We start from the raw sequence: 23,064 nt of genomic DNA, 5'->3' as shown, positions 1-23,064 counted from the left end.
AATAAGAAATCTTAAAGTCAGGCTATTATGTTCTTAAAGCATTCGTGTAAGAAAATAGGCTTTTCAAAATCGGTATACAAATTCTGTCCTAAGTCTATCAAGGATGAAATCACGTGCCAGCCTGTATCAGAAATGCTACATACAAGCACACATTTGCAGCAAAAAAAAATAAGTCACTATACTATTCAGGCAACAACACACACTGTAAAATGAGCGAAGGCTGAGAACCTTCCTTTGAAAGGTTACCAGGTGAGATGCCAACTACAAAACTAATCATGATCATGTAGGCTTTGTTATATCTAATGAGACAGAGGTACCTACACTCAGATTCTCATAGTCTGTTTTATAAACCACAAATCATTTTTTAAAGAACAAGACAAAATTATCAAGATTCTGAATCAAAGCAGTCTACCAATTTTGATGTAAAAACCTGTTGTTAATGGTAAACATCTACAGAAGCATTCAATCACGTACTTTAAAAAATAACTAGACAGACAATAATAAGTGATGCTATAACAGTTGCACCAAGACCTGTGTCAATGCAATACAGCTGGCATGATGGCAGATGTTTCTGCCTGGTTGCAAAGTAGTGAGTAACTACATAGTTCTATCCACTAAAAGAGACTGAAACAACAAAGAATTGCAAACACTGAAAAATAACCAATATGTGTTGGCAACAAATCTGCCTTTTCAAGCGCACTTTGAAACCAAGGACACTACCATAAAAGCACAAACTTCTGCCTTGACCATCAATTGTTTCAATGGAAATTATGCACATACACCGTATTTTGGGAAACTAAGCTTCTATAATGGTACTCCAGCTGCATGACGGAATGCATTGGTTAATATCTATTTTTAAAGCTTTCACATAAAAGTCAGCATAACAGTACTTGTCACTGCTGAAAAGTGATTACAGTTGCTCCTTCTACCTAGAATTCTCTTGCCTGGATGGTTCATTCGCATTCCCTACAGGTCTTCACTCAAATGTCATTTTGGAGCTAGAACTCCTCTGACTACCTTATTTTTAAAATGCACCCCAAGTTCTATCAAACCCTGAAGCACTCGACTGTACCTCACCCCCAGCCCTCCCTCATCTTCCTCCTCCTCTTCATTTTTCTCCAAACATTTACCTCTAACACACACACTAGTATGTAAATTTCATAGGGCTAGATTTGTTTTGGTCTGTTTTATTCACTGCTATATCCCCAACAGCTAGAACAGTGACGTTCACACAGCATGTACTCAAAGGGTTGTTGAATTCATAAATAATATAGTATGGGTTAGAAATGCAGCAAATCAAAAAACGTGTTCCTTGGACTCAGAATATACCCTTTAATGGGTCCTTTAGGCTCTTAAACCCTCTCCTATTACTACCTGGATAAAGAACAAAAAAAAAATTTTTTATAACTTTCTGAGAGAAAAATCCAGTTCCAAAGGCAAAGTCAAAACCACAGCCTGAATCAACTACGCAGTTAACACCAAGTGTTTAAAGCCACCACCCCGTATCACAGAGAATAAATGATCATCATGAGCAACCCATTCTGTTCTGGGAATCCACAATTGCACCAACTTTTAAACTATCAAAACATACAATCTCCTAGAAAAAAGCAGGATGCCCCAAACTAAGTGTATCACATTTGCAACTATATCAAAGTAAAAGAGTTAATGTAACCAATCCTACAGTCATTTTATAATTACAACAGGCCTCTAATTTTGAAACAATTTAGATTCAAATCAATTAAAAAGTGTATAATGTATTTAAACATCACATAATTGCCAAAGATTTTCTACAGAATCTAGGTCTTCACAAAAATCTTTGCCGCTGATTAACTCTATTTTAAAAACTACTTCATTATAGGTTTCTTTTCTTAGATTTTTGGGGTTTTGTTTGTAAAGAATCATCTTCATAGATAAAAGAGACTGAGCTAGAGAGGCAGATTTATATGTCATAAAAACAGAAATGAGTCCAATTTCTCCAACTGAAAGTAGCAGAGATAAGAAATTTGGTGTCAGAAAACTTTTTGGATCTTCAACTTATGTCACATCCAGGATACGAATTCATCTTGATCCTGAAGAAAGCTTAGTCAATTAAGCAAATAATAGTAATTTTTTTTTAAGAACTAAGACAGCCCAACCTAAGCTCCTACACCCAACCATGATATACAAAATTGTCTTTCCCCTACTCTCCCATTTCTCCCAGATAACTGGTAACACAGGTATAAGTAAAATAATTTTCCTGTTCCTGGCTCTAATTTAACTAGAACCATGGACAAGTTTTTAGGAGAAAGGATCTTCATTTCCATGTCATACACACAACCAGAAAAAAAAATTAACCTAAAACATGGGATTGGGTGGGTTTTGTGGGGGAGAAGTGGGAGGATTAGGTAGTATGTGTGACAGGAAGAAAAAGCAAAAGAAATATGCCAAATTATAAAATACAAAGAATTTACAGATTACTGCCACAACCTCCTAAAAACTTAATTTCTCATGTATATGAACAACTGTTTTTAAAAAACAAATTATCTGGAGAGCAAATAAAACAGTTAAGAATTATGTAACTTTACTGCATTAAAATATTGGCTTTGAAATTACTGCAAGCTTTTCAGAATACGAGGAAAAAAAATAAAATACTCAAACTAAAATCATCACTCCAAGAACAGAGGAAACTGGAGACAGTGACTCTATTTCAGAAGTTTCTGCTGCAGCCACTGGACAATCACTTCAACAGTCCCTAATACTGGACAGCTTCTCCCTTCCAATACCTTGCCCCAATTTTAAGTTGAGATAGAGCTATTCACCCATAGGTACCCCGAGGATATATTTTATATGTAACACGCTCGGTTCCAACTCAAGAAATTGCAAATTAGCAATTTCTATACAACAGCTGTTAATTGGGGCTTAGGCAAGCATAATTCATGGCCTCTGCTGAAGTCTCTACCATTCATTCACCTGCCTCAGAAACTTGAAAAAATGTTTCCCATTTTTCTATCCTTTACAAACATTGTCTGACCATACCAACAGCCCTTGAACCTAATGGAGATTAATAAGCCACCAGACACCAGTGTCTCCCAGTCCATTTTCTCAAAACTTTAAAGGGCATTCCATGTGGGTTGGGGAGAGGAAGCTCCATCGAACAAGAAACACTGAATTAAACAAGATTCTCTGACAATCTAACTTCTCCAAGGCTTTAATAAACATATACATTATGAATTTCCAAGATATGGATATAGTAAGTAGGATTTCCAATTAATCTGACACCCACCCCCATGGAAACATCTTTGAGGTATTCTGAAACACATTAGAGAAACACCACAGTAATCACTCTTAAAATTAAAAATTATTCACTACTCCTTATCTCTACTGGTTTATAAACTCCTAGAATAATCTAACATTCCCTTTGGCCCTATGATGAGAACAAATAAATATGACCTTAAATAATTCAAACACTTCCACAGCTCAGTTTATAATATTTATACTATTTGTATACCCTCTGAAACATATGAGGGTTATTTTAGTGATTTAAGTCCTAGTACTCTAATATTCACTGGAATCACCCATTTTTTCCTAGTTATCAAATACACAGTATTTTACATTTTAAAATCTAAATTTATTATAAAATTTAACCATTAATCTTAAACTCCACAATAAAAATGTGGTTTTCTGGCAAAGGAATAAGTGATAAAGATCGTTTAATTCCACTTCAAGAGATTCTAAAATTGAGCTCCTCTCCAATAGCATTCAGCTAGTGAAACAAATACTAGTAGCGCTAGTGAAGTTGTATTACAATGAAAATCCCTGAAACCACAGATAATAATTCTTTAAGAAATTTTATTCTTTTACTTCCTATTCCTCTTCATCTGCTTTTAAACAGACTTAAAAGCGAACCAAAAATTTACAAGTATTCTTAAATCGCCAACCAATAAAGTGAATGGACTGTAGCTGAAAACCTATTGTGCTTTCTTCTATAAAATGTGTCCTTTTCTCATACTCCTTTAACTACTTAACATAGTATTCTTTTATACCACCTCCATCTCTCATCCTTTAATTTGGCTGTTACTCATTTGATCTGTTCTCAATCTCTTTTGTTTCTACAAGGAGTTAACAGTGATTATCTTTTTAGCTGAAAAAGACAGCTGTGGTTTAACATCTAATAGTAGATGGCTTCATACTGCCACTTGGGACACTGGGAATGGACACTGGTAAGTCTGAGACATTGATCCTCCATCTCTTTTGGAGTCCACAGTCAGCCAAAAGCAGCCTCATCCATTTACTCCTTTATGGCATACAAATAGTTTTCTGCCTGTCTTAATTTCAAAAGGTTTAGGAAACACTACACGAGAGCATACACTGCAGCAGGTTAGCACTGGTGAATTTCTCCTACAGTAGTTTAGGAAAAGAGAAAGGTTATTAGAGAAAAATTCAATCTAGTCTTTACATACAACAATAATTTCTCAATATGGCAGCTCAGACTAGATTTTTATTAACGTTTTCCCTTAACATAGTCAGCATTATAATGACTACATATGGCGTATGGGTAGTAGACTTTTCGGGGTGACCACTTCATAAGTTATATAACTGTCCGATCACTATGTTGTACACTTGAGACTAATAGGGTTTGTCAACTGCAATTGAAAAATTAAAAATTTTTTTAATGAATCTCTCATTTGCCCGGAGAATACTTGCTGGTGGTGCTTGCAACTACAGCTTTTACCTCGAGATAACTCATGGATTACAGTCCTATCCTTATCCCCACAGTTTGCCATGAAATACTTGCTTTTATTATTATTTTTGTATCACTCTAGTATATTAATAGTCTTTGGAAAAAATGACATCATTCTATTTACAGCATTCTGTTTTTAGTAGTAGTATTTCCAATTACAAAATATAGTAATTCTCGATCGCTGAAAATGTCAAATTCTAGAAATCGTAGCATTCCTACACCTGTTAAATTAACACTACCAGCTGCACTTTTTTTCCTAACTGGGAAAAGAGTTAAACATTTTCCCTTGAGATTTGAGATAGTTTACTTTAGTAAAGAAAGCAGAAAATATTTTTTAAATGTGACCAGCTAAATGCCAATTTTGTATTTGTATTTGTATTTCACCTGTTTTCATAACGAAAAATCCTGATCATATTCTCTTCATGAAAATTAGTTTCCAATAAGAAGTCATCAGAGTTCAAATGTGTAACTGATATACTAAACTAGAATTTAAGATTATCTAGTTATTTCTAAGTGGGCAATGGCATTTTAATAACTAAATGATACATTTGTTCCTGATGAGCCCAGGCATGAGGCGATTCTACACAATAGGCAAGAAACTATAATAATTTTTTGAAAACCAAATAGGTTTCACATTCACTTTGATTATGATCCTTGCAATAACCCATGGTACACTGCCTAAAAGAAACCAGGTTATACTTAAGTAGGGGGAAAAAGGAATAAAACACGCAACATTTTTCTGAAATTCCTTATGACACCACTCTGGCAGTCCTGAAGAGGGTACTTCAAACTTTAATGTGCATAAATCTTATTAAAATGAAGGTTCTCATTCAGTAGGACTGGGATGGAGCCTGAGATTTCTAATAAGCTCCAAGGTGAGCCTCTGCTGCTGGTCCACAGACCACACACTGCATACTTAGGACCTTACACCCTTGCTTCTAGTACGCTGGTTAGATAATGAATAAAAATGTAAAGCAGGCAACAATTTCCACTTCATTTAATAATTGAAATGGTTTCATGAAATTAATCTGGGGAAGAGATGGTTATTAAAATGTTGTTTGGAGGGAAATGCAGGTAGCTTCTCAAAAGTGGGGCCTAAGAGAGATTGTAATAAGAGCAAACACCTACCGAGCACTATGTGCCGGTGCTTCACACAGATTAACTGATTTGATTCTCATTAACACTGTGAGGCAGGGACTATTGCTAGCCCTATTTTATAGAAGGTAAACCTGAGTCACAAAGATATAACTTAGATTGCACATAGCTAATAAATGGCAGAGCCAAGATTTGAACCCTCACAATCCAGTTCCAGAGTCTACATTTTTATTCACTAAACTAGCAGTATCTCTCTCAAGAACATACAGCAGCAGAATTAAAATGGCAAATCATAATGGATTACTATTAGAGAAAACAATACAACTGTTAAATTTAGTGTTAAAGCAGAGTGAGCAACAAGGTTCTCTTCAGGTGACTCCATCGATTCTTGGTGAATACCATGACTTAAAAATATGCAGTTTTTTGCTATCTTAGAAACTGTTCTGCACTTCAGCATAACAGCTAAATATTTGAGGGAAATGTTGGTGGCTAAATACTCAGTTTTACTTCATGAAATAAGCAGTTTAAGACCAATGTCCCAAGGGCAACTAGTAAAGAAGAGTTTTGACATCCAGGACTTATAATAGCAGCAGTGGCAGACACAGCTGAAATGACAAGTAATGAAAATTCCTTTAGCAAAAATATTCTGGACTGAAGGGATGAGTAACTAAAAGTAGAAACTGGTAAGGGACAAAACATAACCAGGAATTTGATACTGCTGAGTAGAGAGGAAGAAGTGGAAAAAATAAGCTGCTCTTTGCAGAGGAAAGAAACAAACATTAAAGTCTGAATAATTTTTAGGAGTATAAGAACTAACCATCAGAAAAGATTTTCTAAGCAACAGTAAACTCTCCAGATAGTACAGATGCAGAAAATTCTGGACTAAACAGATGGATATAGTCAAACAAAAGTAGATTAGTAATCATCACTTCAATGAACCCAAACATGGATATGGCTGAGCAAGCACAAAAACCTCAGGAAACCAGCACACAGGCATATAGAATACGCAGAAAGAGAAAGTTACCCTCTGACATCATCAAATTCATTCAACAAACATCTCTTGAGACCTACTATGTGTTTGGCATTGTTCTAGGTGCTAGGAATTCAGGAGTGACCATGCCAGGTCAAAGCCCTGCTCTAATTGAACTTAAATTCTAGTGGGGAAAACTAACAGATTTGTAATAGAATACTGAATATTGAAGGCCTATAAGGAAGCCCTTTAATATGAGAATATTTATGAGAAATAAAATATTAAACCCCACCCCCTCACCCCCCTCTCCTGCAGAGGCCCTGTAACCTGAAGTGCTCATTAAGTGCTTGGTCCTCATCCTTTCAGATAAGATCCTAAAACAATAAAGAAATGCATTTAAAATGTATCTACAAATAAAAGTGCAATTTGACTTTTACTTCCAAGAATACCTATAAATACTACTCTCAGACAGGCACAGTAAATTGTACTTCAAAGTTTTACAAATGCTAAAACTCTTGTATCAAAACATTTTATGTGTAACCATTTTTTAAAAAAAGAGAAATGCTTTTCTGGTTATAAAATTGTAAGTAGGAAAAGTATCCAAATAAATTTTGATGTTATAAAAAACATCAAGATTTGGTCTCAGTGGGTTTTAAGAATTCTCACTGATGTTTAAGCCCCCTGACTACCCTAGGCTGTAACTTGTCTTAGAGTCCCAAAAACTTAGATTTAACTGAGTACAGCTGTTGGTTATTAAGTCAAAACATTTTAAAAGGATGTGATACCTTTTAGGTCTGAAGAAATTGCTGGAAAAAAGCTCATTTTTAACACTCAATTACTAATCTATCTCCTTGCCACAGTCTAAACACTGTAAATGCAAACTATTCTGTTACCTTTTAAGAGGAAAGATACAAATTGATGTATGTATATTTAAACTTCTTAAATACAGAAGACTCAAGGCAGCAGATAAGTGTTCCATTTTTATATTCTTAAAACGAGATAAATTATGGCAAACATATTTCAGAAGATCCAAACTCCACACCTATCCAATCAATCTACAACGCCTAAACACTACAGAAAGCTGACTTAAACCTACTACTTCTAAGTGTTTTTAACGAGCAATCTGTTCACACTATACAAATGAAACAATAGGAAAGTACTTGTTCCAACAAGAACTACCCTTACAAGGCATTACACAATTGGATTTCATTTGCTTTACAATGCTAACATTTTTCAGTGCTACAGTACTCTGTAGTCAATGAAGGATGTACCTAACAAGTACTGCGATCTCAAAATATTACTCGTTTTTCTAGTTAAAAATCTAAAATTCGTTTTAATTACAAAACTAACTGTCTAGCAAGCAAAGAGTAGGGAAAAAATGAATTTTCTTCTCACCACACCTATGTCACAAAAAACGAACTGGAGTCAACTTGAATATGTACTGAATCCGTAAGTCATACGGGAGAAGTTAAAGTCTGGGAAAGTCATCTTGGACCAAGGTGCTGCTGACACAAATAAATTCACTTCATTCAAGTACAGGCAAAGGAATTTTTAAAGTTATTGTCTACGCAAGTGACTGTAGGTGTTGTCTTATGCTTTATTTCCTAGCACAAACTAATCTTGCGATTTTAAACCTTCCTGGCTTTTAGGTGCATTTGAGACGCTGGGACTTGAAAGATCATCTAAATACGATGCACTGGAAGCAAGCAAGATATCCAACTAAGGCCGCAAAATACTGTCTTGATTTGGTGAGTCCCTGACTTGCAGGAGTTAAAACTCTCATCCCTTATATTGCGATGACGTAATCTTCCACACTGCATTTCTCTGGACTTAAAGGCGAGGAAAAAACAAACGAACAAAGAAAATTTCCCCCTACTAAGAGGAATTAAACAAGCAGCAAAACGGCAGTTTCGGAAGGTGGTTAGGTAACTCCCTGAAAAGGAAGCTTCGGCTCAATAAGCAGGGAGAGAGAGTTGGAGAAGCAAACGGAAATGGTGTTAGGAACTCAACCTAAGGCAAGAATAAAGCAGACTGGAGAAACAGCGATCGGTCCCAACCCGCCCAGACTAAGCGTTGGGCGGCGAGGGTGCAGAGGTAAGCGCGTCGCAGGCAAAGACGCGGGTAGCCAGCAAGCCGCCCCCTCCCCGAATGCCACTTCCCCGCCGCGCTAGCAATTCCGCTCCCCTCCCCCCGCCCGCCGCAAAATGTCCGCGGCAGCGCCGGGAGAAGCAGGAAGTCAAAGCCGGGGCGCAAGGGAAGACCCGGCCCGCCGACACTCCCGTTCACCCTGGCGCCCACGAGCGGCTTCGAGGTCCAGGGCCATCGCGCCCCGACCCGACGCCCTCCCTCGAGGCCCGTGGAACCGGCCGGGGGAGGGGAGCCCGGGCCACCGAGATGGGTGTGACCCCTTCCTTCCGCCGTGGCCGGTGACAGCCCGGCCCCGCCCGCGCCCTCAGGCCGGTACCCCGCGCCCCGGCCGCGCTCCACTCTGCGGAGCAGGCGCCCCCCGCATTCACTGCTGCGGCTCCCTCCTCTCCGCTCCCCGAAAGAACGCGGACCGCGCTCACCCTGACGGCGCCGCGCGAGCCGGGCATCCCCCTCCCACCCGCGCCCCGCGCTCTCAGGCTTCCCGGGGGTCCAGAAGCGGGGTATCCCCGCGGACTGGGACAGGACGGGGGCGCCAGGCCCGGGACAGTGGGGGCGCCACTCTCGCGGGGAGCCTCGGGCCCCGCACTCACCTCAGCTTCTCCGCCGGGGCGTTGGCAGCACTGCGCGGGGTCTCCTCAGCTGCCGGACAGGGGCACGCGCCTGACGTCAGCACGCAGGCGACGGTCGGTTGGGTACCCGCGGAAGTGGGAGGGCCCGGGAGGTGAGCGGAGGGCAAGCGGTTTGAGGCGGGACCTGAATTCATCCACCGCCCTTGTTCGCGCCGCCTATTGCGCTTGGGTCCCTTGTTCGCGGCTGGGAGCCGCTAGTCTTTCTCCCATGGTTGTATTTGTAATAATACGATGCATTATTTGTATTATTTGTAATAATACTGTAAATAATCGTTTGCAAGCACTTCCACTAACATTTCTTTTGATCCTTGCAACCTTGTGAAGTAAAATATCATCATCCCTATTTTGCACAGAAGACAAATGCTTCTCGAAAGGGGACAGTGACATGTCCGATACTACACTGCCGGTGAATGGCCCAGGTTCCCCAGGACTGTATTCTGTGGGTCCGCGTGGCGTTAGAGCTGTTCTCATCTCTGCGTACACCTCTATGCCCCTCACCCCAGCCACATCGTCGTCTTTCGGTTTACAGACTTCCTCCCAACGGCAAGGCTTTACACTCACTGTTTACCCTGCCTGCTTTTTACCAGCTCTTGGGTTGGCTCTCAGCCCTTCTTGAACATCCTATCCTCACAGCACCTGTTTATCTTGTCTTCTCTGCTACTGTGCAAGCTTCGGGAGAATAGGCACATTTGCTGTCGCATTCTCAGATGTTTCCTAGTGTTAGAGAAAAACAACTTATCTTAATAGTTCATTTATTGATAATACCACAGATATTCCAATATATTTAATTTCATAGCCATATTTTTTGGATTTTTTAATTACACAAGAATAACTACATTTTCGAGTGTTTAGGCATGGTGCTAACGACTTCGCATGTAAGAGTAGCTAATTTACTACTCAACAACCATTTTATAAAAACTAGTACCCCCATTTATTGATGCATGAACTGAGGCTCAAAGGTGGTGAGACTTGCCCAAAGACTCCAAGGCATGCAGTGGCAGAGCTGGGACTTGGACCCAGGAGGCTGGCTCTAGTTGACCAGTACCCTATTATACTATCCAGCAGGTTTATGATAGAGAAATCAAAAGATAAGCTTCAGCTGCAGTCCTACCCCTAATACCAACTATTAACATTTTGGTGTACATCTCAGATATTTGTATACATACACACACATCTATTGCACAAAAACAGATTGTAATCTGTTGTAAAAGCAGATTGTAATCTGCTTTTCTCTTATAAAGCATATAAAGCATTATTTGAAAAGGCTGTATTCTAATGTATGGGCATTACAATATTTAACCAATCTACTGTTGGAATTTAGTTGTTCTGGGCTATTATAAATTCTTGACTATTATAAATATACGCAAGTTTAGTTTCTTAAACTTGAGGGAAAACTGGTTGTCTTTTCTCCCTCTGCAAGGCCAGTTGGCAGTGACCTTTACTTCATCCCATCTCACAATCCCATGAATGTCCACAAACAATGTCTGCCTTTTCTATCAACAGCAGTATCTTGATGGGGTGTCTCCCAACTACTTGACTTTTCCTGCCTTTGTTCTGGGGACAAGAACTCACTTAGCACTTTGTCTATTATGTTGTCAGGTTTGTGTCAGAAGGGCCTTCTTAGAAGCTGAAAACTTGGAAATGAGGGTGGAAACAGGGGTTGGAGCAGGTAGGAATTTGGGAATCATGTAAAGGGTAGTGGCAAGTACCACACAAGGGCAGACATGGGAAGCAGCGATGACAGTGATCGTCAGGCATCTTGCAGTTGACAGAAACCTACTCAACCTGGCTCAGGGAGTATAGGGAATTTACTGGCTAATGTGACTGCAAATTGAACCAGACAGCATCCAAGGGTTCAAACAGTGCCACTTGGATTTAGTTTCATTGTGTCCATTTCTCAGCTCTGTTGATTCCCCCTGTCTTGGTCTCATTCTCAGAAGCCCCATCAGCACCACTGAAATTATCTTCCGGTTCCCACCTAATCCAGGTTCTGTGGTGCCTATATCTGCTTTGGGTCCCTGCACTATTGTACATCCAGGGACGCCCAACTTTCTCTGAATCATAAATCCTATACCCACAGAATTAATATCGAATTCCTAGAGACTTCCTTTGAGAATCTGTTTTAATTCATTTTATACAGCACAAACTTCATCTTCCCAGATCTCAGCTCTTATTAAGTCATTCCCCAGCTCAGGGACTCCCAGTGTTTTTTCCTTTGTCTTCAAATTAAAATTCAAAGTCCTTTAGCCAGGCATTCTGTGTCCTCAATGATCTGGCACCAACCTGCCTTTTTAAAGTTATTTTCTCTTCCCTTCTGTATCAGTCAGGGTTCTCCAAAGGAACAGAACCAATTGGAAAGATCTACATCTCCATCTATCTATATCTACCTATTTACCATCATATACATATAATGGAATTGATTTACACAACTATGAAAGCTGATAAGTCCCAAGATCTACAGGGTGAGTTGACAAGTTAAGAGACCGAGGAGAGCTGATGGTGTAGTTCCAGTCTAAGTCCTAGGTCATGAGAACCAAAAGAGCCGATGTCTCAGTTGCAGTCCAGTGACCAACAGCCTCAAGACCCAGGAAAAACCAATATTCCAGTTTGAGTCCAAAGCTAGGAAAAAAAAATCTTCCCTAACTCGAAGGACAGTTACTTTTTTTGTTCTATTTGAGCCTTCAACTGATTGGATGAAGATCATCACATTAGGGAGAGCATTCTGCAGTACTCCATCTACCAATCCAAATGTTAATCTCAACCCAGAACACTCACAGACACACCTAGAATGTCTGACCAAATATTTGGGCACCCCATGGCCCAGTCAAGCTGATATAAAATTAACCATCATACCTTCCATCGCACACCTTGTGCTGCAGCTAAACTGAATTAGTATTCTGCGTGCAGGTACCATATCTTGCCTCTGTGCCCCTGCTCATGCTGTTCTCTTTGCCTAGAACACCTTTCTCGCTCATCCATCCTATCAAGTCCCACTTTCCTTGCCACCATGAACTATCCCTTTTGCCAACACTGACCTGTGTCCGTTCCCACCTCATGTCTCTGCAGATTCAGTGGTTCCCTTCTGTGAAACTCCTATTCTTCTCTCATTTAAGTACTAGCCTAGACCTCAGCTCTGAAGCCTTCTCTAACAATTCCAGACACTAATCATGCCTATTACACTTTGTATTTCAAGTATACCATATTGGAATCATTTATATCTGTGCTAACCATTAGGCCATGAGCAGGCAGGGATCTTACTCATTTTTGTATCCTTTGACCTGGCACACTGCTAGTCCTCAAAAATGTTTGATAAATAATACATGAATGAACATCGTGCCACTTCTTCCACAAAGCCTGCGTTGCTTCTCACTGACAAAAGTGATCTCTGCCTCTTGAAAACTCCCATAGCACTTCTTTGGGAACTTCTTCAGGCCCTCACTCTGTGTGTCCCCAGGCTGTCTCTGCCCTACTACAAGTTCCCAGGGCCAGGCGCAGTTTTAGATGCATCTCCATGCCCCTCACCATACTCTTCAGGTACGTAAACACAGTGAGCACTTAAAGTGGGCAGAATGAGAGAAGCCTCAAAAGTACATCTGTTGCCAGATGCCAAAGACCGCAAACCCACCACCATCTATTTCCCCAGGGCCTGCGAAGATTCAGAAATGAGGATCCAGTTTAAAGAGACTCACCTTCAGTCTTCAGATTTAGGATTCACACAAGGGAATTCTAATCTAAGACTTGTGTGATTCATAGTTTGTAAAACTGTAAAGAAAAGCCAGGAAGTGATTATTATAAAAAAAAAAAAAAAAAATCCAGCTACCAGCTGTGTCTAAAGGAGATTGTAATCTGGGAGGCATGGGGAGTGCAGGGGAATTGTGTTGGCAATGTTTTATTTTATGACATGGGTGATGATTATATGGATGTTTGCTTTGTAATTATTCACTGTACTGTACATTTGTGTTATGTGCTTTTTCTCATGGGTACTATTTCAAAGAAATAAAGGTTAAAATAATTCAATTAAAAAAAAAAATAAAGTCTCACTGCTGTTAAGGTTGATGTTATGTAAATTCCCATCACTTAAGAATCAAGCCTACCCCCTTCCATTCTGATGTACTGACTGGTCTTTCCCTACTCTGGCTGATGGTGGCCCATGCCTCATCAGCAGCTTCACTCTGCTGCTAGGACTCCAGATGTGCTCCTGGTTTGGCTTGCCATGCCATAAGGAGCCAGAGCTGCGGTCTCCTGGCTCTGATCCCACCCCATCCCTTCTGCAGCCCCTCCTGCCAGTCGGTCTCCCTCCTCCCCTTTGTGCCACATCAGTACCCTTGCCCAGGAACCTTGACCATTCCAGGAAACTGACAAAACCTGTTTCCTACTTGCCTTTTCTCCAACTGGCCCAGGCTTGCCTCCTTCATCTCTGTTACACATCTCTGGTGGAGATAATCTGGGTCATTGAAGAGGGTGGATGAGATGAGATAGGGGAGAGAAAAGTCTAGAAATAACCAAGTAACTCCATCCCCAACCAGCAGGGTTCAGTAAGAATTCAGAGGCACATGGCACGATAATAAAGTTTTAACCTGAAAACTATCTGAAAATCGCTCATGTGGACCAATGTTGGGCAACTGTGACCAACATTCAAGTTAGTGAGCGTACCTCAGATGCATAGGTGATCAATATCCCCCTGCTCAACCCCTTCAATGGCTTCTCCTAGCTCTTGCCCATCCCTCCAACCTCCTCTGGACCATACATTCAATCTGTGGGCTCCAGCCATGATGCCCTCTCTCTCTCAAGACGTATTTGAGCTTACTGTGCCCCCTCAGAGTCTTGTCCTTGCTGTTCTGTCTCTCGCTCTACACATGCCTGCTCCTTTTCACCCTGCAGGTCTTAAATATTACCTCTTCAAGAAGGCCTCTTCCTCACTCAGGTTAAGTGGCACCCCAACCCACTATCACACCACACTGCTTTATTTCCTTCATACTGCTTCACAGATCCCAAATGATCTCACCTTTTTCTTATCTGTCTCCTCTCATTAAAAAATAAATTTAAGAGCCTCCTTCACCACTGTATCAAGTGCTAGAATATAGTGAAATCTCAATAAATATCTGTTGAAGAAATACAACGAATGATGACACAATCCCTACTACTCAAGGTATAATAGTGGGACAAACAATAATCAAAATAATTGCTAGGACAAGAGTACATACAAGGATCTAGGTGAATAAGAAAAGCAAAGTATTCACAATAGCTATGCCTGTGCTCACTTCAGCAGCACATATACACAATAGCTATGCCTAACATTCATTAAGTACTTCCTATGTTCAAGGTATTGTTCTAAGTATTTAATATGTATTATCTCATTTGAAATTCACAAGAACTCTGAAATAAAGAAACTATGATCTTCAACCAAAATGAGGCATGAAGAGGTTGTTAGTAACACTTGCCCAAAGTCATACAGCTGTAGGTAAAGGAACTGGAATTCAAACCCAGAGCTGATCCAGGAAGGTTTCCCAAAAGAGCAAGGTTTCATCTGAGTCTAAAGGACTTGCACAGACTGGCCAGGGTGAGACATGCTGGGAGAACAGAAAACTTCCTGGTAGAAAAAATAAGCATATCCAGGTACACAGGCATGGAAAAGCAGGATCCTCAGGGAATAGGTGAATCTCACAGACATAATATTGAAGACAGGAAGCCAGACACAAAAGGGTATATACTGTATGATTCTATTTGGTGCAGAAACAGGCAACACTGTGGCAAGAGAAATCATAATAGCAGTTACTTTCAGGGGGTTAATGACCAAGAAAGGGCACGAGAGAGACTTCTGGGGTGCTAGAAACCTGTATCTTCATCTGGAAGATTGTTATAGGGGTATGCCTACTTTGCTCACTTAAGATTTGTGCACTTTACAGGATATTTAAATTTAAAAAAATTAAATGTCACTGTAGTAGTAGAATTGGCCTAAAAACAAAACACTTGTGATTTTTTAAGAAGTGTGCCTTGTGAATAAGCAACAAAGAGAGGGATGGGGAAGAGTAGGACAATAAGACAAGATTTTATGTATAGAAATTAAGAATGAGATGGAGCTGTTCAAGAGATCAAAACAAGACCAAAGGGACAGCTGAGAAAGAGTCTTCCCCTAAACAAGTAGATTCAGGTACAATAGCATTTACTGAATGTCCCTGTGTTTCTGGTGCTGAGCTAGGGTGACCCTAGCTGGGAATAAGACAAGTATGGAAACTGAAGCTAAGAGAAGTGACATGACTTATCTGAGATCACACATCTCCTAAGTGCTCAAGTTATCTTTGCTAGAAACATCCTATTTGTGCTCCTAAGGGTTCTAAAACACTAAGTATCGGCCTCGATTGTGGGAGAAGTTTGGGCTCAGAGGAAGTGAAGGGAAGGCCCTAGCTGCTTTGGTGGTGGTGGTGGTTTCCTGCCTAACAGACACACCCAGCTTCAAAATCACCACTCTGGGCAGTCAGGTTGTTGCTAGGCACCAAGGGGGCCCTAGAGCTTTCAAGCAGAGCTAGCACAGAGCTGTTAACCTTACTTCATTACAAGGTTAGATGCGAAACTGAGAGAAGCCAGCCACCCACATGAAGCCTTCTCTTTCTTCTTTGGTTTTATTTACTCTGCCATCCCCAGCCCTTACACAGTAATGAATAATCTCACCCCCTGCCCCCTCCCCAGTGTAATACTTAATGGTCTCCCATGAACCCTAATTATGTTCACTAGAAGAAAAACACCTTAAAGGAGGGAGCAACCACGTCTCCTACAAAAATCAAACTGTTCCTTAAGCACCAGGCATGTGTAGGCCCTATGTTGGAGGCCAGGAACATAGAGATTGTCTTCAGAGCTCACAATCTGCCTGGAAACACAAACTAGACGCCCTACAGTGTGATACTTATGTCAGAGCATAGCACATTGGGTACACAATTTGTATTTGCTGAATGAACAGGAACTGAGAGAGAACTAAAGCTGAGGTTCTATGGGAGCTCACAGGAGGGCTTCAGATGCTATCAAGGCAGGCATCAAAGAAGGCTTCAGGAAGGTGACCATGCCTATCTGCGTCATAAAGAATGAATAGGAGTAGGCTGGCAGGTTGGGGGAGGGGCATTCCAGGCCAAGGAAAAATATCCAATAAATGCATGGCAGTGGGTAGAAAATGTTTAGCAAAATAGTCAAGTCATTGTCTAGTGCACTGTACTGAGCTGCCTGTGGAAGCTGACCACACATGATGCTCTTAGGAAGGCCAATTACACTTTAATTCTCCAGCTGCCACCACCGTTGTAGTGGACTCCTCACGGCCCCCACCCCTCCTGGAGTTGGCCTCCTCTCCAGCACCCAGGGCCTGGCACCCACTCACTGCTCAGGGAGTAGCTGCCCAACAAATGACATACTTTTCCATGGCACCAGCCAGTTGCTAGCAATCTCGAATTACCTTGTGGTCCCAACACTGATTTTCACTGGCAGCCATCTGGTAGGAGCATTTTTCAGTAACTAGATGAAATTACTCTTTCGTAAAACTTGGAGCCAAAATAATCACAAAGGGAAAATTAGACACGCGATGTTTTAGAAATACTTCCTTCTGGTCCCTCCATTTTCCTCATTCCCCATCACTCACAGAACTAAAAGGTGTCAGGGTTCTTGAGAATCATGATCTATATTGACTCAAGAAATGACAATGAGACACTAGCAATAACTGTGTAGTGCCAACCGAGTAGAGAAAGCACAGGAATCATCTCAGGGAGTGGCAATAGAGATAGGGAATTACTGTACTCCCAAGTGCCCAGAGCCCTTGAAACAATGAAGTTGGTTTACTCTTTGATATCCAGGCAGTGTGACCTTGTGACAAGGGCATGGGGCTAGAGTCAGATGAAATGGAGATGAACTCCAGCCTCTCTTACTGGGTTTGTCTGGGGCGCGGGATCTCATCTGTAAATTCACTTCCATGGGAAGGAGCTGGTACCACAGGGTTGCTGGGAGATTACTGGGCAATCGCAAATTGAACCAGTCCTGGCTCTGTCACTTACCTCTCTAAACCTCACTTATGCTTTGGAGATTTGACTCCATACCTAAATACTCTACCTTGCACTTTTTACTGTAAAGTATAAGGTTAGGTATTAGACATATAAAGTACTATGAAACTGATACAAAAATGTTTTTAAAATAAGTCTCTTTATATAGCTAGCAAAAGACTTCTAAGGCTTATTGGGCAAGAAAAAACATATAATAAACATGCATAACATATTTTGTGTAAATAAGAAAGGGATGTGTGCACATACGTGTGCTTATGTATCTGCTTACATATGTATAATTCATATTTTCTGGAAGGCACATAAACTGTCAATGGGAAGAGAGCTTTTACATTTTCCTCTTATATCCTTCTATACCATTGAATTTTTCCATCCACATACAAATACATCTTTTATCTTAAAAAATATCAATAGGAAATACCATATGATTTCACTTATATGTGGAATCTAAAGAACAAAAAGAACAAACTAATCGAAAACAAATTCACAATTATATACAATCTGATGAGGACCAGAGGGGACAGAGGTTGGGGAGCTGGGAGAAAGGGATGAAGGGTTAAAGAAGTACAAATTAGTAGTTGATGGATGGTCACGGGGATAGGGATCATGGCATAGGGAATGCTGTTAGTATTAATGTAATGGCTAAGTGGAGAGCCAGAGGAGAGAAAGAGCAATTAGGGGGATTGTTTTATAAACTACATAAATATCTAACTAATGTTAGATATTTTTAGAATACTCAAAACTAATAATAAAACTTTTTTAAAAATCAATAGGAGTTACCTGGGAAGTTTATGCACCATTTTTGTTTTTTTCATACTTTTTCTCTATCAAATGAATCCAAGAAATGTTATTTTAAATTGTAAGATAAAGATTTTTAAAAAGGCAAAAGAAACATTTTACACGTAGGAGATTCTCAAGAGACACTTGTAAAATTAACATTTCCAAATATGATGGAAAAAGGCCAAACTAGACTCAAGTTTTTGCTCCAAGACGAGTGGCCATGTTCATTGCCTAAGGGTCATCTGTGGCACGTCTGTGATGAACTCTACTACTGAATCAGTGGTTCTCGACCACCACAAATTTGCCCTGAGAGGACATTTGCCAATGTCTGGACAAATTTCTGGTTGTGACACCCAGAAGGGTGTACTGGCATCTAGTCAGTAGAGGCTAGGGATGCTGCTAAAGCTCCTATAATGCACGGGAGAAACGGCCACAAAAAAAACTATGTGGTCCCACAGTACCACGGTTGAAAAATACCTGTGCTACATTCACTCGATTTTAAAAAATCTCAGCTATCCTGCCATAAAATCCCTAAGGTGAAGACTTTTTGGTCTTTTACTTGCATGTAAAGTTCTACACCACTGAAACAGGTAAGAAACTGGTAGAGGCCAGGAAATCCCTTAACACCAGGAGTTCCTGATCCCTGCAAACCATAGGAAATATCTTCAGAATGTTCTGAAGTACTGGAGATGCTAGGACCGTATCAGAGTTACTTACTTCTATGCCAATGTTACAATTACTCCTAGAACTAAGAATAGAAAAGCTAAACCTAGACGATAAGAGGTGTAGTTTTTTGTCTGTATATTCACTATTCCCCAAACATTATATAGACTTTCACGTTCTCATGCTTTTGCCCAAGATGTGCCTTCTGTGCAGTGAACTCCTTCCCACTCAAGTTCAATTAAAATGTCACTTCCCTAACTTGGCTATTTCCTCTTTGCTTTTAACATGTTTTTAAACTAGGAAATGTGTTTTCTTAGTGCTGTCTCAAAACCAGATACCAAAAAAACTAGTTTTACTCTAACGTTTTTAATAATATATTTTGGTGGCTCCTTCCTCTGTCCTCGAAAACTATACATTCCCTTAAAACTAGGTTTTTTATTTGTATTCTAGCATCTAGAAGAGTCCTAAAGGCACAGGAAGTACTACACAAACCCCAGGAGTATGGAGCTAATCAGCCCCTAACCCAAAAGATTAGTTGCAAATTGGCACCAAGTTTGTTACCAGAGCAGATCTGCAAATCCAAGAGCCCAGCCAGAGGCAGAAAGGTTCTTCAGACTGGGTCATGCTGGGGAAGCAGCTGCTGTTTACTCTCTCACAATCATAGATACTGCTCGTCTCAACTGTCAACCAAAGTACAGGTCTCTGTACCCACAAAGCCAGGATGACCTGTTTCAGGAAGAGCAGAAGAGAACCGTCAGACGGCATTAGAGCGAGTTCTCTTGCAGGAAGACAAGCTGTAGAACAAAGGTGACGGAAATGGAGAAAGCAAATTGAACAGCTCTGTGTAAGAGTTACTTACCTCTTATGACCCCATTTTGTCCAATTTAAATTGACTTTGAAAACAAAGGACAGGCCTGTTCCTAGTTCCAAGCTCAATGAATGCCACAGTCATAGCTCACATCTACTCCTGATAATTATCTCACCTTTTCAAATGCTGACACTAAGAGCTAAACTGGTAAATTACCACAGCACATTTTTATTAAGGACCAAACTTTAACATATCAAGGACATCCCAAATGAGTTACTTCTTTGGATACATAAAAACAATAAATTAAAGCATGTCACAAAGTGCAAAAAAAGAGGCATTCGGCAGAGCAAAACAAGCAGCAGGCTGATTGTCCCAACAAGAAAGCAAAGAAACTCCTTCTGGAGTTCAGTCCCAGAAAACAGAGCTGCCTCAGGCAAAAAGAGGTCCAGTCGTGGGCTCTGATTCTTATTACAACTAGTTAAAGGCAAACTCAAAAAAAAAACAAAAAAACCGAGGTTCAGATTTCTGATTGCAATTGGATCTTGCAACAAGAAAGAACCTTTGGTTAGGTCTCACAAGTAGAAGCAAACGGTGAGACTTAGCCAGTGATTCTGACCCCAGGCTGACATCTCTGCGCCCAAGCTCTGAGCTCCTCGGGCAAGACAGCCTGGAATTGCTCCTGCACCAGCATTTCCACAATCTGCTCCTTTGTGTGAATATCAGGTCTCAGCCACTGTCCAGCGAGCTCCTGGAGATGTCTGAGGACCTCCCTGGGCCCAGCCGCATCCTCATAGCGGAACTTTCTGAACCTCTGCCTGGAAGCTGCAGGGTTGGGAGGATTCCTTCGTGGCATGGCCTCAACATCTTCCATATAGTCTTCATCGAAGCTCTCTGGTGGATGCCTAGAAGGCTCCCGTGGAAACTGGATCTGGGGAGCCGTTATTAGCATGTCTTCTAGCTCCTCAGCCACCATCTCATTTGGTAGTGGCATTATTTGACCATTCTGGACTTCTCTATTTCTTTGTGTCTCCGAGTATCCTTCAGTCTCCATTCTGGAACTCTGGAAAAAGATGACAGACTCCTAGGCACAAAGAGAAAAGTCAGGGACAGCAAAAACAGACCAAGCCTGTTAAAACCACCCTGATCTCATGGATCTGGGCCAGGACCAGGGTCCATCAGCTTTCTACTGTTAACAGGTTTTTTAACTTTTTTAAATAGATTTAATACCTGTAAAATGCCAGAAAAAAAAGGTTTTGCTCAATTTGAGTTAGGGTCCCAGTACAAAAGAGGGGTTATTTACAGGAAAACCACATCCTATGTTAATCAATTTAAAAAAAAGGGGGTGGGGGAGACTCGAATGACAGTGATGTCTAAACTTTCACATTAGGGTGTGTCCAATCAAGAGTATAACCCCTACGATATAGTCAGTTTTCAGAGAGTATCTTTTTTCATTAAGGACGAATTCCTCTCTAGTCTACACAGAAGTGTTGACATTTAAAATCACTCCCACCTTAGAGACTCTCAAACCTGTTTCCTGTGTAACAATTGAGCCCACAATCACCAACACTTACCAGCTGACCTGCATGAACTAGCCCTCAGCTCCTAATCACCTCTTCTCTAAAGCTTCCCTGAACCATTTTCTAGTATTGATTCTAAACCTTGTAACTTGAATATTCTTGGAGTACAGCAATTCTATTATCTGGGGTTTTGCTCATCCTCAAAAGCTGTTACTAACTAGAGTGATGAGAGCAAAAACAAAATAGTACCGTAACTCAGGGGTGCTTTGGATAAAAAGTCAAGGAGAGGTTAGATGAAACATTGTGGGAAAGAAAAATCTGGGAAAAATCAAAGAGACTGTCAACAGGGAAATGATTAAATAGCCATTCAATGAGATATTGTGCAGCCTTGTAAAGAATGAAGTAGGCCTATGAGTGTTGATGTGAAGGTATCCATAACTCATCACCCCATGACAAAGGTATAGATCAACATGTGTAGTATGATCTCATCTATGGAAATTAAAAGTACCCACAGATAAGCTTCTATTACCTGATTTACCCACAAATACCTGATGGTTAGCAAATAAATTGTATTTACTTCTGAGGGGCAGGAACCAAAAGACGGAAACATTTTTCATTTAATATTTTCTGTATTGTTTCCTTCTTAACCACACTTCTTAACTATTCTCATAAAACTCAAACGGGAGAAAATTTTTCGGGCTTTCTCTTCTTGCCCAAAACCTTTCTGAGTGAAAAACCCCTAACCCACGTGGGAAAACACCCTTTCAGTAATTCTAGTTTCCAGCATCGAGGACTTTACAACCCCAGCTTCTAGGAAAAGTCTGACTTGTCAGCAGGCCTCAAGGTTGGCTCTGAAAGATGGACCCAGCTATAAATCCTATCAGTTTTAGACCACCTGCCAGACACAATGCTTAACCTCACCAGTAACTAACCCCAGTTTTCTGAGCCCTTACTTCCTGACACTATGCTGAGCATTTTACATTCTCTTCGACATGCTCCTCTTAGCCACTCAGGTTAAAATCCAGATACGACTCTCTACTGCCCCAGTTGTCTCTATTAACAACAGCAACAGCTGCTACTATTGAATTTTACAGGCCAGATACTCCGCAGCTCTTTCTCATCCAATCCTCCTGATAACCCAGTAGGACTGTTACGGTGATTTCCATTCAGATAAGCAAACTGAGGCTCGGAGAGAGGGACTTGTCTGAAGTCACAAGGCTAAGAGGTGGTGGGAACACAGCTGGCGTCTAGATGGGGAACTGAGCCCGACTCCTCCCACCAATATGGGCGCGGCTCAGAGGGCCTAGGTCGGGCTGGAAAATGCGCTTCTGGGGATCCAGAACCGGGACGTCCTCTTCCTGAGTTGAAGTGAGGCCCAAGGCCACGCCAGGGCAAGCAGCCCGCAGATCGCAAGGGCAGACCCTCCTAAGGCCGGCCGACGCTGTGGCGCCCGCTCCCAACATACCACGCGCAGAGAAGGGAAACGGAAGGCAGGAGAGGGGGCCGTTCACCTGCGCAGGTGTCACTTCGAAGGGCGGGGAAAGGGGGACCACAAGCCCCACAACCGACTCCAGGAAAGAGAAACCACCTCCTCGGTACAGAGCTTTGTAGCCCACCGCCGGAACCGGAAGTTATAGCCTCCCCGGAAGTTGGAAGTGGTAGGAGACTAGGGCCGATGGAAGGGGAGTGGGTCGCTCTAGG

The 23,064-nt window shown here is 41.1% G+C and overlaps 1 protein-coding gene across 3 annotated transcripts in view; it reads right to left on the bottom strand.

Moving 5' to 3' along the window:
- Positions 1 to 9,661, bottom strand: part of CDC42 (cell division cycle 42) — a 38,946-nt gene extending 29,285 nt beyond the window's left edge. For 2 of the 3 annotated variants that reach the window (XM_039854651.1, XM_039854653.1), the window contains exon 1: positions 9,524 to 9,661. The gene's annotated coding sequence lies outside the window, so the exon portion shown is untranslated. Of the gene's footprint in view, positions 1 to 9,352; positions 9,377 to 9,523 lie in introns of those variants that run through there. The other variant, XM_039854652.1, reaches the window with a different exon arrangement.
- Between the last annotated feature and the right edge of the window lie 13,403 nt (positions 9,662 to 23,064).

The sequence above is a fragment of the Pteropus medius genome, unplaced genomic scaffold, assembly GCF_902729225.1.
Source record: "Pteropus medius unplaced genomic scaffold, Ma_sr-lr_union100, whole genome shotgun sequence".
NCBI classification, from domain to species: domain Eukaryota; kingdom Metazoa; phylum Chordata; class Mammalia; order Chiroptera; family Pteropodidae; genus Pteropus; species Pteropus medius.
Note: the sequence above shows the minus strand (reverse complement) of the source record. Positions and strands in the feature narration are given on the sequence as shown.